We start from the raw sequence: 14,790 nt of genomic DNA, 5'->3' as shown, positions 1-14,790 counted from the left end.
TAAAACAACATCCATTTATTATCTTACAGTTTTGTAGGTCAGAAGTCTTTTAATGTTCAGCTGGGTTCTCTGCTTAAGGTCTCGAGTCAAGGCTGAAGTCAAAGTGTTGGCCAGGCTGGACTCTTATCTGGAGACTCAGGGGAAGACTCCACTTCCCAGCCCATTCAGGTTGTTAACAGTCTAGATCTTTGTTATAGATCTGAGGTTCCCATTTCCTTGCTGGCTGTGGGGTGGTGATGAGGTGGGCTGATTATCTGTTGATAGAAACCACCCACTTTCCTTCTCGTATGGCCCTTTCTGTCTTCATACCAGCAGTGGCACATGCTTCCTCATGCTTCAGTCTCTCTGGCTTCCCCTTTCTCAGTCAGAGAAAGCTCTATGCTTGTAAGGGCTCATGTGATTAGATCAGGTCCACCAAGATAATCTCCCTCTCTTAAGATCAACTTGCCATATAGTATAACACAATCACAGGAGTGATATCAAATTAGTATTCACAGATTTTAGTGAGCATTTTTGGGAGAGCATTTTAGTAATTCTTTGTGCTACAGTAGAGAAAGAAGATGGAAGAACATTTTAATTATTTTGTTTAGAGGTCTTTTAATTTCACTTCTAAATGAAAGAAAAATACTTTTCCCGTTTCTTTTTGTCTCTGCTCCCAACAGTGTGGTCCAAGCTTCCATCACCTCTTGGCTGGCTGTAGCAGTACTCCTAACTGCTATTGCTTGTTCCACGTTTCCCTCCCTTCAGTCAGTTTTCCGTATAACAGTTATCTGGGTCTCACCTTGCTCAGCCACTATGCTTTAGTCACAGTGGTCTTGATTTAGTTCCCAGAAGCTGCCATGCTCTGTCCTGCCTCAGGGACTCTGTATTTTTGTTTTGTTTGCCCACGCACCTTGCCCCCTTCTCTACAACTGTCCAACTCAACCATTAGGTCTTATCTTAAATATCTCTTTCTCATAGAGGTGTTTCTCTACCTATGGTCTAAATTAAGTCTTGGTTTTTGGTTTCCATGGTATCCTTTACTTTTTCTCTATATCCACTTATAATTTATACATATATGTATTCATATGTTAGTTATTTGATGTCTCTGTCCCACACTGAGGGCAACAGATAAAGAATGTTTTGTTTACCTTTGTGTATCCAGCACCTAGTACAGGTCCTGGCACATAGTAGGCACTCATTAAATATTTATTGAATAAATGAATGAATCTTCAACTTTTTCTCTGCTCGGTCCAGGTTGTTTCCTTTCTAGATTTTTATAGGCCTATTCTCATTACCTTCTTTCTCTTTGTTATTATTTTCTTCCTTTGCTCTACTCTGAATGGTGGAGGAACATGGCTTCCTGTTTTATGTTATTGTTGGTATGTATTAACATTTTCAACTAGTGGCAGAAATATGTTTGCAGGTTTTTTTGTGTGTGTGTGTGGTACGCGGGCCTCTCACTGTTGTGGCCTCTCCCGTTGCGGAGCACAGGCTCCGGACGCGCAGGCTCAGCGGCCATGGCTCATGGGCCCAGCCTCTCCGCGGCATGTGGGATCTTCCCGGACCGGGGCACGAACCCGTGTCCCCTGCATCGGCAGGCGGACTCTCAACCACTGCGCCACCAGGGAAGCCCTGCAGTTTTTATTACTGGTTAACATTCCACAATTTTGTAAATGAAAATTTTTGTGGGCTTAGGAGAGTAGTCTTATGTAAATATATATAAATATATAAATATATATTATATAGTATATTTATATAGTCTTATATAAATATATTCTTTGAGAATATTGTGAACAATGACAATTTTGAAGCATAATAATACTTTGTAGAGAGTAATGAGCTAGTTAAAAGGTTGAGAGTATTCTTAATTCCTTGTGTGTATTTTCACTTAAGATTTTACCTTCTGGTGTATAGCTCGGAGGAAAACCAGTCCATTACTTCCTGTCTTAGTTTAAGTCATCAAAGAAAAAGAACCAAAAGACTTTAACACAACACTGTAAATCAACTATACTTCAATAAAAAAAAATAAATTAAAAAAAAAGAACCAAAAGACTAATCTGCTGGGTTAGAAATAGCAAAGATAAGTTTTTTCCTGGTGACTTGATTTCATAATGAATTATAAGATTCCTACAGAAACATTACAGTTTTTGTCTTTTATAGATTTGAAGCATTTGACCTGCTTCTACCACAAGGCACAGCCTCTGATCTTTGATATTTATTCACATTTTTCTACTTTGTGAATCTAAAAAACTAAAATAACCGGTTTTTAATAAGCTTGTTTCTGGAGAAGTATATTGTGCTACAGCCAGTTTTCACATTTGCATATAAAAATAAGCAACAAAAATGTAATGCTTTTAAGTTGATATATATATATTATTTATAAAGTTGTCTTTGAGGTGTGTGGTATGTAAAATTCTTTCTTAGGCTAAAACTCTAGAGGGCAAGAATCATGCTCTAAACATGTTCTTCATTGAACCTAACAAGTTATCACATAAATATGAGAGGTGATAGTCATTAAATCAGGCTATCACTGCTTTTGCAATAGGAATGACCTCTGAAGTTTTGGAATTTGATTTCTGGCAACACTGAATATTTATTAGTTCATATAGTCTTGGTTTAGGCAGCTTATAAATAACCTCATATATTACTTAGAAGGAGACTTGTATTATTCACAGTCTACTTATACAATCAGAGGAACATAAATATTTTCAGTTTTTCAAGGTCATATGGAAAGTTAACTGCATCTAAAAATAATTTTCAGTTTTTTAAGGCAGATAAATACAACTTTGCATTTAAATACCCTTTACCAGGGTAGTCTCTAATCATAAATATCTTTCTATAAGACTTGGTTAGCAGTGTGGACCAGAGGTTTACACCTCTGCACCTGAAATAATAATTGTAGAGCTAGTAGTAGTAAGCTGCTCCTGTTTCTTTTGTTGCTACTACATTTGTTGAGAGCTTGCTCAGGCACTGTTTTATATTTAATACCTCAATTAATCCTTGAAAAAACTGTTTGATGTTAGGTTCTATTATTAGCCCATTTTGCAGATGTGAAGGCCAAGGCACAGAAAGTTTAAAGAACTCAAGTTTCCACCATCAGTGGTGTCACTAGGACATGAACCCAGGCAGACTGATTCCAGGGGTTATAGCTATAAAGTTCATTTTATAATTTTCATGCTATGTTAGAAACATGTTTCTATAGGGAAAAATCACAGTGAAGATGCAGTTCAATTGTTTGAATTTTGAGCACTGCCATTTCTGAGTTTAGGCTCTTATTTCTTTCCTTGATTACTTTGGTAGCCTCCTAACTAATGTGCCTGCCGTTAGTCTCTTTTCCCTCTAATCTAGGCTCCCTGGGTTTTCTGACATAATTGAATTTTCTTTAAAGATATCAAATTATTTCTTGCCTCTCTGCCTTTGTAGATGCTATTTCTTCCTCATGGAACATCACTTTCTTGGCTAACTATAACTAACCTACCTTTTGAGGGAGAGAGGGTGGTTGGATTTTTACTATCTTCAACCATAAAGTGCTATAGTATTAACTATAAATAAAGAACATGCTAAGGTTTTTGCATCAAATATTTTTCTGAACTCTGGCCTCTAATGAAAGACAAGAAAAAACTAAAAATTCATGCTGCTTATTGAAAACACAGTTGAAATCCAGAAATTCTTTATACAATAGACTGACAGAAAGTTCACAACTTGGTATATAGCTCATAAGGTGCCTGGAGATTATTTTTTTTCATTTTGTACTTGACTAATCCTGTAATCTATTTCGATTTTTTTTTTTTGCGGTACGCGGGCCTCTCACTGTTGTGGCTTCTCCCGTTGCGGAGCACAGGCTCCGGACGCGCAGGCCCAGTGGCCATGGCTCACGGGCCCAGCCGCTCCGCGGCATGTGGGACCCTCCCGGACTGGGGCACGAACCCATGTCCCCTGCATTGGCAGGCGGACTCCCAAGCACTGCGCCACCAGGGAAGCCCTATTTCGATTTTTTAACTTCGGTATTAATTGTTGAAGTAGCCGAAGACACGTATTTTCTATAGATTTTTAATGCCTAATATAATAGCCATCTACTCAACGCAGTGTTTCTTGGAAAGAAATCTTTAAAAATTTTTTAAATTAAATATAAAGCGAAGTATTCTTTTGTTCAATTAGTTTGCAATCTATATTAATGTCATATATTCAGTATGTTATCTTTTAGAAGCCAGTAAAATACATACTGGTCATTAATAAGCAGTGGCTTATAGATTAATATAAAGCAGTGATCACTTATATTCTAGAAGTGTATTCCCATCATTGGGTCCTTATGCTGTAACATAGTTTTGGAATCATTATCATTGTAAAATCATTATTTCTTTGCATAATGCACTCAAGAATGGCTCAAAATAAAGACTGTCCTTTAGTCAGAATTCCATTTTATATATTAAAATATCCAGTTTATGTTCAACATATGCATGATATTAAAGTAAAACTATCCTTGACTATCAAGGAGAGGAGGAAATAGGACAAGTGATATCACCTTCTAATGTAGGTCTGTACAAATACATTGAAGAAGTGCACAGGTGCGCAGGTCCAGCGAGTGCAGGCGCGAAAAGGGCGCAGCTGGAGCGCAGCTGGGTGTCTGGCTTGCGGGTGTCCGAGCTGCTGCGGCCGGAGAGGAGTGGCTGGAAGTGCTTGAATATCCACATTTCAGTTTCTGCACCTATCAAGAGTTTTAATTCACCATGGATAATCTGTTAGCAGAAGAAATTCAGCTGAGGGCTAACCAGGTTACTGATGAGTCTCTGGAAAGTACAAGGAGAATCCTGGGTTGAGCCACTGAGTCTCAGGATGCAGGAATCAAGACTATCACTATGCCGGATGAACAAGGGGAACAACTAAAATGCAGAGAAGAAGGCATGGACCAAATAAAGACATGAGAGAAGCAGAGAAGACTTTAACAGAACTAAACAAGTGCTGTGGCTTTTGTCTATGCCCATGTAATAGGACAAAGAACTTTTGAGTCTAGTAAAGCCTATAAGGCAACATGGGGAGATGTTGGAGACAACTCTGCTAGCAATGTAGTATCTAAGAAGCCAGGCCGAGTGACAAATGGTCAGCCTCAGCAAGCAACCACAGCAGCAGCCAGCGGCTGATACATTAAATGTATAACAAATGATGCCAGGGCAGACAAAATAGAAGAGAACCTGACTCAAGTGGGCAGTATCCTAGGAAATCTAAAAAACATGGCCCTGGGCATAGGCAATGAGATTGAGGCTCAAAATCGACAAATAGAACGGATCACAGAAAAGGCTGACACCAACAAAGATCGTATTGACAATGCCAATGCCAGAGCAAAGAAACGTATTGTCAGCTAAAGCTACTGCTGTACTTTATCATTTATTCACCTCCCTAGCTCCTCCTTCAAAGCCATTACCTTTCCAGAGTTTGAAATTTTGGTTCCACACTCTTCTAATCGGGAGATGATGTGGAAGAAGATCTAGGAGTAACAGCCCCCCTATTCTTTTATTTTCTCTTTTCCCCTTGAGGGTAGGCTGCTGCTTAGTTTTCCTTCTAGTATTTTCTTTCTTGGTCCATACTCTTAGGTTGGTTTTCATACATCATGTATAGTGTTATTTTTCATTCTCTCCATTTACTTAGCAGGTTCTCCTGCTTTCACAATTTGGAAGCATTGCCAAAGGCAGTCATGTAAAAGGCAGTGGGGGCAGGCACAAGGAGGAAAGGCAAGAGGTAAGAAGTTGTTACCTCAGTAAAATCTGCAGACCCTAAAGCCAAAAGTTGCATAACCACAGTGAAGATCTAGTTGGGTTTAATTTCTATTTAAGTTGCAGTTATTGCCAATTTAGGCCAATGCTTGGTTTTGGAGCCTGTATATACAATATTTTTGTTATACATCACAACTTTGCAACCAATGCTTCAAAAAGGAATAGAATGAGTTTTCTTAAAGTGAGCTTAATTTCTGAACTCCTGGTGATTCATCTATGTACATAGATTCTATGATCCCATTTCATATTGCACCATATAGGAACACATGGTATAAATGAATGGCTTTTTATTTTCATATTATTAATAGTATCATGGTCCCATTACAGGCCTATTAACCTCATAAATTTGTTATTAGTCTTTGAAGAAAAAATATGTGAATATGTATATATAATATGAGAATTTCAACAGCAGGGCTTAAAATTTTTTGGAAAAGTTTGACAAAGTACATCACGTGAATTCAGATTTACCTCAATGCCAAGAATTATGTTTGGATAGGAAAAAAGAAACTTGTTGTGATCTCAGGTAGAAAATAGTTAGATTGCTTTGAGTTTTATGTAGCTTTAAACTGTTTTTAAAACTAGAATTTATTCTGTTTAACTAAAAATGATTCAGAAAATTATGTCTTTGGTTTACTTATTGATGATTGCACTGTGATTCTCTTAGCCTTTTGTATTCAACTTCCAGAATCACATTTGTTTAGATCCTGAACAGTGTTATAAGAATCTGATTGGTATTTGTCACCTTTATTTAAAAACTAGCTTCTGCACACTTCAAAGCTATTAATGTCGACTGGTTTCACCAATAACCACTGTTTGATCCTTACAATTAAATTTTGTGACTAAAAAAAAATATATATATATATATATGTATAAGATCAAAATACATTGAAAATCAAGTATAAAATAAAAGCATTCTCTCAGAATGAGGCCTTATAAATACCCAAACCAATTAAACATTACAGTGGAAAAGTTCATTAAATATTACATTAAGTAATTAGTAATTTTTATATTCCTACATAGGTCAAAATTACCAAACCATGAAACTGAATTTCTTCTCATTTCTCCAAGGATTATGAAAGAGATTTTAATTAAGCTTTGCTATGTTAAGAGTTTCCTTGATTTTAGAAAGCTGTTTGTATGTTACTACAGCTTTTCTAAGTGACTGTCTACATAAAGATAACCTTATGTGTGGCTTCGTAATTTTGTGGTTAATGTATACCATGAAAAAGTTATTATAGGAATTCAATTCATGAAGCATATATGATCAGCTATGTTCAAGCAAGATATTGAATTATTTGGTATTTTGTAATATGTATAATTAGTAGTAAATCCTAAAAAGAATATGATTAGAGTTACAGACAGTGTCCTTTTGTGAAACTAATGTTAATGGCGTCTGTTTTCTTATTCACTTGTTTTTCACCTCATTATAGAAAGGATTTCAAGTGGCAGATTAATTTTACTATAATGGGAGTAATTATTTAGTCATCAAAAAAAGTTGTGTCTACCATATGCTAAGCATTGTGGTAAATGCTGCTTATACAGAAATAAAATACATGTTCTTTTCCTCAAGAAGTGTGTGGTTTAGAGAAAAAGTCAGACAAGTTAACCAGCAAGTACAGTACAATGTGAGTACAATAAAAATTATTATTAACTCTGATATGTAGGAGGTGATATACTAAGCGCATTACATTGTTATTCTCTATTTTTAAATCAGGAAATTAATATTTAGCAACATTAGTTAACTCACCTAAGGTCACACAGTAAGTGGTAGAGTCAGAATTTGAACTCAGATGTGTCTGACTCCCAAGCTTTTTATCTTGCTGCCTCTCTATACTGGTAAGAGTTAAGACAGAGTGATGCAGAGGATTTATGGGGACCGTAAGGTGGGTGTGCCAATGTAGGCTATTAGGTTCTGGAAGAGGATGCTTAAATTGAGTTTAAAAGACTAAATAGGAATTAGCCAAGAGGAAGAGGGAGCTGAAAAGCTTTCCAACGGAGATACTAACTTGTGCAAAGGCATAGAGATGAGAAAGCATAGCCCATTTGGGGCTTGTAAGCCCTTATTTCTCTGAATAAAGGAGAATAAGCCTGCAAAAAAAAAAAAAACTGGAGAAATAACCCCCAAATCATTCACTAATTCATTTATTCAGTCAGTATTGGGCACTGTAGACTCTATTCACTGCATCTCTGGGATGATACTGGAATTTTTAAAACTACAAGTCATAGAAATGCCACTAATGTTAACAAAATGCCACATAATCAGGAAAGAGAAGAACTTTATGCTCTTCTGTCCTCTAATTTGTTTTATTTGGCTTTTAGAACAATGGTTTCTAAATTGTAAAATCTCTCTCTCTCTCTCTCTCTCTCTCTTTTTTTCTGATCATTTCTCTCATCATACTACCTGATGCCAAACTGTGGAGATTTTAGAACTGAAGACTGCCTAAAGTGTTCTCAATTCAGCTGTGCTAAATTCTGTTTACTTCCTAAAGATTTAAGAAAGGCTAAGTATGTTTCTCTGTAGCAGTATCCCCTGTATGACCTTATCTTTCAGGGGATAAATGTACTAAAAGTACTAAAACAGATCCTTTCAAGGACATGTTTGGAGAGATAGATGCACATCAAGCTGCTAGATGGATATACAGGACAACGCAAGACCATGACCCAGATAGAAATCAACATATAAAATCTAGGAGGTAGGGAATGGTTTTTCTGAGTTTGAAGGAGTGATGTTTATCGTTAGACACATTCAATGTGATATGATTATTAGTTTGTTTTCTCCATCTTTACAATCCAAAGAGATAGTCTTCAACATTCATTTCAAATGCTGTCTTCTAGTAGAAGAATTTCCCTGAGATCAGCTGGAAGTAATTATTCCCTCTCCTGAACTTCCCAGCATTTTATCTGTATCTTTTAAAAATACATCCAATAATTCCTTCCTTTTTATAATGTCATTTATATGCATGTCTCATCTCCTCATTTAAACTGTACGTACTTTCATGTTTGACCCCCGGCACTAAGCTTTGTACGTATAAGGCATTGAGCTAATATTCAATGAATTAAAGCATAGCATCCCTATCATAAGCTAAATCATTAGGGCAGTGTTTCTTAAAGTGTTGGAGATGAATTACTTACTTCAGGATCACCTGGAATGTGTTGTTCAAAATGCAAGTTCCTGTGCTTCTGCCCACACCTACTGAATGAGAATTTCTATGGTTTCCAGTAATCTTGTTTTGAGTAAAAACACTAGATAATTATGATGTACACTAAAGTATGAGAACCCACTGCCTTAGGGAGAATGCAAGAATCCAAACTAAAATTGAATTTACATTGAATTGCAGATGTGCTTAATGCTAAAAATAATAAAGTATAAACCATAATGGAAAAGAATATTAAAAAGGAATGTATATATGTGTATAACTGAGTCACCTTGCTATATAGCAGAGATTGGCCCAACATTGTAAACCAACTATACTTCAATTAAAAAAAAATAAAAAATAAAGTAGCAAGACTTCCCTGGTGGCGCAGTGGTTAAGAATCCGCCTGTCAATGCAGGAGACACGGGTTCGATCCCTGGTCCAGGAAGATCCCACATGTCGCAGAGGAACTAAGCCTGTGCACCACAACTACTGAGCCTGTGCTCTAGAGCCCGTGAGTCACAGCTACTGAGCCCATGAACCACAACTACTGAAGCCCGCGCGCCTAGAGCCCGTGCTCCGCAACAAGAGAAGCCACCGCAATGAGACACCCACGCACCACAACGAAGAGTAGCCCCCGCTTGCTGCGACTAGAGAAAGCCCGCGTGCCGCAAAGAAGACCCAACGCAGCCAATAAATAAATTTATATTAAAAAAAAGGTAGCATTTTGTACATAGCATATAAGATGAAAATATAAGAAGAAAGAACTGAACATATTTTCAGTGAAGTTTTTCTGTATGTCAGGAAAGATCAATGTTCAATATTCTGGAACTTTAGTCTTAAAAAGCATATTTAGATGTAAATAATTTAGAATATTGATGACCATTTTCTTTGAATGCATTTGAAGTAGAACACCATGGTTTTATAAAGACTGAGAAAAGATGCTTTGAACATCCTAAATGGCACATTCTTGTATTGCTGTATGCATAGATGTCTTTTTTTTTTTCTTTGCGGTACGCGGGCCTCTCACTGCTGTGGCCTCTCCCGTTGCGGAGCACAGGCTCCGGACGCACAGGCTCAGCAGCCATGGCTCACGGGCCCAGCCGCTCCGCGGCATGCGGGATCCTCCTGGACCAGGGCACGAACCCGTGTCCCCTGCACCGGCAGGCGGACTCTCAACCACTGCGCCACCAGGGAAGCCCCTGCATAGATGTCTTTTAAGGCATGATTTCCTATAATATAGTTTGTGACTCATAGTTTTATTGTAAGAAATAGTGTGGTTTAGATACCATTTAACAATATATGCTTCTCCTTATCTTTAACAACACATTGTATTTTAGATTTACTTGTTTGTGAATGTTTTTATCTGTGACTTAAAAATATGAAATTGTTGATAGAATGTCAACTATCTTGACTTATGTATTGTTTAAATTTTTTTTTTTTTTGTATTGTTTAAATTGATAAGGGCTAGGATAAGCTGTAGCAAGCAACTCCAATATAGATCTTCATCATCCAGGTAGTTCTTTTATTTCTAAAATATAAATTGTTGGCCTTCCCTGGTGGTGTAGTAGTTAAGAATCCAATCCGCCTGCCAGTGCAGGTGACACGGGTTCAATCCCTAGTCTGGGAAGATCCCACGTGCTGTGGAGCAGCTAAGCCCACACACCACAACTACTGAGCCTGCACTCTAGAGCCTGCGAGCCACAACTACTGAAGCCCGTGCGCCTAGAGCCCCTGCTCTGCAACAAGGGAAGCCACCACAATGAGAAGCCTGAGCACCTCAACGAAGAGTAGCTCCTGCTCGTCACAACTAGAGAAAGCCCATGCGCAGCAACGAAGACCCAACACAGCCAAAATTAATTTTTTTAAAAAAATTAAAATATAAATTGTTTTATAAACTTAAGCTGTTCTTATAATAGTAATAAAGATAAGAAGTGCTTAAAAAGTGCTTATAATGTAGAGAACTGGTCCAGATACTATGTATATATTAATTCATTTAATTCTCACAGCAACCAAATGAAGTAGGCAGTGTTATCAACCACACTTTGCAGATAAGGAAGCTAAGGTATTGAGAAAGAAATCTGTCCAAGTTCACATAGCTGGTAAGTGGCTAGGATATGAACCCCTACAGAGTAGCTTCAGAGTCAGCACTCTTAACCACTCTGCAGTAATGTTATTATTTTTTTTAACTAACACATAAGTTGACTTTGTCTTAGTCACTATCAGGAGCATTTTCCAGCAATAGTAATAATAATTGGCAAATGTTTCCAAGTAAAAATTTTAAATAAATTCAGCGTATATCTAAACATCATCTTTTTTGAATGGTCTTAATGCTATTCTTGCTTTTACTGATTTTACGTAGTAATATCAAGATTTCCTACTTAAAATTAGTTGGCTGTCAAAAGATTGTTTTGGCAATCTGATTGACACAAGTGAAAGTCCAGTAAGTTTATTTTATTTTTTTAATTTATTTTAAAAATTTTATTTGTTCTATTTTTTGGCTACGTTGGGTCTTCATTGCTGTGCACGGGCTTTCTCTATTTGAGGTGAGTAGGGGCTACTCTTTGTTGCGGTGCACAGGCTTCTTATTTAGGTGGCTTCCCTTGTTGAAGAGCATGGGCTCTAGGTGTGCGAGCTTCAGTAGTTGCAGCATGTGGGCTCAGTGGTTGTGGCACGTGGGCCCTAGAGTGTGTGGGCTTCAGTAGTTGTGGCATGTGGGCTCAGTAGTTGTGGCTCACGGGCTCTAGAGTGCAGGCTCAGTAGTTGTGGCACACGGGCTTAGTTGCTCCGTGGCATGTGGGATCTTTCCGGACCAGGGGTTGAACCCGTGTCCCTGCAGTGGCAGGTGGTTTCTGAACCACTGCACCACCAGGGAAGTCCCAGGTCCAGTAATTTTAATTTTCAGAAGCTATTGGAACACGTAACAGATTTTTAAAAAACTATATTTATTTATTTATTTTTGGCTGCATTGGGTCTTCGTTGCTGCGCGTTGGCTTTCTTTAGTTGCGGTGTGTGGGGGCTACTCTTCATTGTGGTGTGCGGGCTTCTCATCATGGTGGCTTCTCTTGTGGAGCATGGGCTCTATGCACATGGGCTTCAGCAGTTGTGGCACACAGGCTCAGTAGTTGTGGCTTGTGAGTTGTAGAGCGCAGGCTCAGTAGTTGTGGCACATGGGCTTAGTTGCTCCATGGTGTGTGGGATCTTCCTGGACCAGAGCTCAAACCTGTGGCCCCTGCATTGGCAGGTGGGTTCTTAAAAGCCAGTGTGCCACCACGGAAGCTCCACTTAACAGATTTTTAGAAAATAAAGCTAGATAAATTTTCATACTGATCATTTTTAAAAATTATATATACAAGATGTTTAGTAATATATATTCTTTTTGATAAAGCCCTGAAGTTTTTCTCTACAAAAAGTACATTTTTTTTTAAATTTATTTTTTTGACCATCCTGCCGCAAGGCATGTGGGATCTTATCAATAGTTCCCCGGCCAGGGATTGAAATCGCACCCCCTGCATTGGAAGCATGGAGTCCTAACCACTGGACCGCCAGGGAATTCCCCAAAACTACATTTTTTTAATTGGCGTTTCTGTGGTACACATGAAAATATTTGTCCTTGGTCTGTGTCATTTCCTCATTTTTAATTCTACAAATTGGTCATTTTAGGTGTCATTAATTGTTTTGTTTCAATAAATAAATACTGAAGGCGATTTAACCACCTTGTAAAAATAGCTAACTTATGAATGCTATATATTAGGCTGTGTTTTAATATGTTAATTGTTTTTAAAAATCTATCCCATCAAAACACTAACTTGTTTAAAAAGTTCAGTTTTAAAATATTACCAACCTCTGTTATAATCAGCACAGCTCAGAAGAAGAGGAGACGTAAATTAGAGAAACCCAGAATGGAAAATAAAGAAGAGAGATTTTTTTACCCTTAGAATAAAGGGTTCCACAATGAGGAGGTGGGCTGTAAGAATCTTGAATAAGAAGATCATAGGTATGCCCAATTAAGTGGCTCTTAATAACATTATTTTTATTTTTTCAGTGCAAATTTACAATCTAGTAAACTGAAAAACAGATGAACATTGAATTATCTGTGGAATTCTTCAGGAAGGATCACTTTTATATGGGAAAAGATATTTCTTGTACTTTTATCTTTTGATCTATATTTTGTCATTTTGTTAATGGTGGAAAGAGAATAAACATTTTTTATGAACAAAATATTTTTTTCTAAGTTTGAAACCAGTATGAACCTTGCTGTAAATATTTAAGTTTTTAAAAATATAAATTAAATATTTGATTGTGCTATTAAACGTGTCATTTTACCTGATGGCTAGGAGGAGTCAAACATAGTCAAGAGGGGTACCTAATGAGTACCTTTAGAGAGTACATAAAGCATTTAATAACTGTAGGAAGAATGATCATGTCTTATTTCTCAAATAGAATTTTAATTTACTTATACAAGGAAGTTATTCTGTATTTACTTATTTTATGTAGAGTTTCCTACTAGAATATAAGCTCCCTGAAGGCAGGGACTCTGTTTTACTCACCATCCTATCCTCAATACCTAGAATACTGAATGCTTAGTACATAGTAGGTTTTCAGTAAGTACTTGATGAGTAAATGGAATAGATGTTTATACATGTTTTTTATTGTGGTGAAATATACATAATAATTAACATGTTTTAAATGGCATTTTTTTTTTTTTTTTTTTTTTTTTTTTGCATTACGCGGGCCTCTCACTGTTGTGGCCTCTCCCGTTGCGGAGCACAGGCTCCGGACGCGCAGGCTCAGCGGCCATGGCTCACGGGCCCAGCCGCTCCGCGGCATGTGGGATCTTCCCAGACCGGGGCACGAACCTGTGTCCCCTGCATCGGCAGGTGGACTCTGAACCACTGCGCCACCAGGGAAGCCCCTAAATGGCATTTTTATATCTGGTTAGATAAAAGACACATGCTCATTGTAGAAATATTTGAACGTATTATGAAACAGAAAAGTAACTTGTAGTTTGCAACTTCAAATAGCCATTCTTTAGGAATATTTTTCTCTAATTCTTTTTTATGCAGATATATTTATAACTAAATTGAGATCACACATACACATAATACATATAGTTTTGTGCCCTGCTTTTTTAATTTAATACTTTCAAGTGAGCCTTTTTCTAAATCATTAACTATTACTTGAAAACATGTTAAAAGGTTGTTAAGGGTCTAAGTGCAGTTTTGCTCAAAATTCACAGTAATAAATACATTTTACTTTGTGATTAAGACTATACATAAACATTTAATTGTATTAAAAATTGTAAAGCAGTAGTTATGAAGTGTGATGAATTCTGATTTTTTCATGTTGTTTTTTTGAAATATGCTTGTCACATCCCTCCAAACTGATTTTACATCTCAGTAATGGGTTGGAAAAGTACAGTTCTCTTGTATGAGTATTCTGTAATTCAGTTATGCCCCTTTTATTGGACAAATTCGGTTCTTTCCATTATTTTGCCGGTAGGTATAAATTCTTAAAAGTGTGTTTGAGCATATTTACTAAAGTAATTTATGCTGGTTATAATAAATTGTTGCTAAAGTGTTAAAATGTAAAAGTCTTCTTTATCAGTTTGATGTATATCCTTTCACATTTTCTTTTTTTCATGCAAAGGTGAGATATACTGTCAAATTATTAAAATTATTTTTATGGCCCTCAGTAGAGTTTAATAACTTGCCTTACATTGGTCCTGGGCATGGGTGTTATGTGATTTTTGTTAATTTTTTCCTCCAGTTTTACTAGGACACAATTAACACATGATATTGTGTTATGCAAAGTGTGCAAAGTGTAAAGTGACTTTCAGATTTTTCTATGCAGTCATTCACTCTCTATATCAATCTCTATACACACATTTTTTTCCCTAAACAAAA

The 14,790-nt window shown here is 37.0% G+C and overlaps 1 protein-coding gene and 1 pseudogene across 1 annotated transcript in view; both read left to right on the top strand.

Moving 5' to 3' along the window:
* The window catches only part of PPM1E (protein phosphatase, Mg2+/Mn2+ dependent 1E), a 184,151-nt gene that overhangs the window by 12,909 nt on the left and 156,452 nt on the right, over window positions 1–14,790 (top strand). The gene's annotated exons all lie outside the window — the stretch shown is intronic.
* Window positions 4,710–5,342, top strand: LOC136138883 (synaptosomal-associated protein 23 pseudogene; annotated as a pseudogene).

Source organism: Phocoena phocoena, chromosome 19, assembly GCF_963924675.1.
Source record: "Phocoena phocoena chromosome 19, mPhoPho1.1, whole genome shotgun sequence".
NCBI lineage: Eukaryota > Metazoa > Chordata > Mammalia > Artiodactyla > Phocoenidae > Phocoena > Phocoena phocoena.
This window is presented reverse-complemented; position numbering and strand designations above follow the sequence as displayed.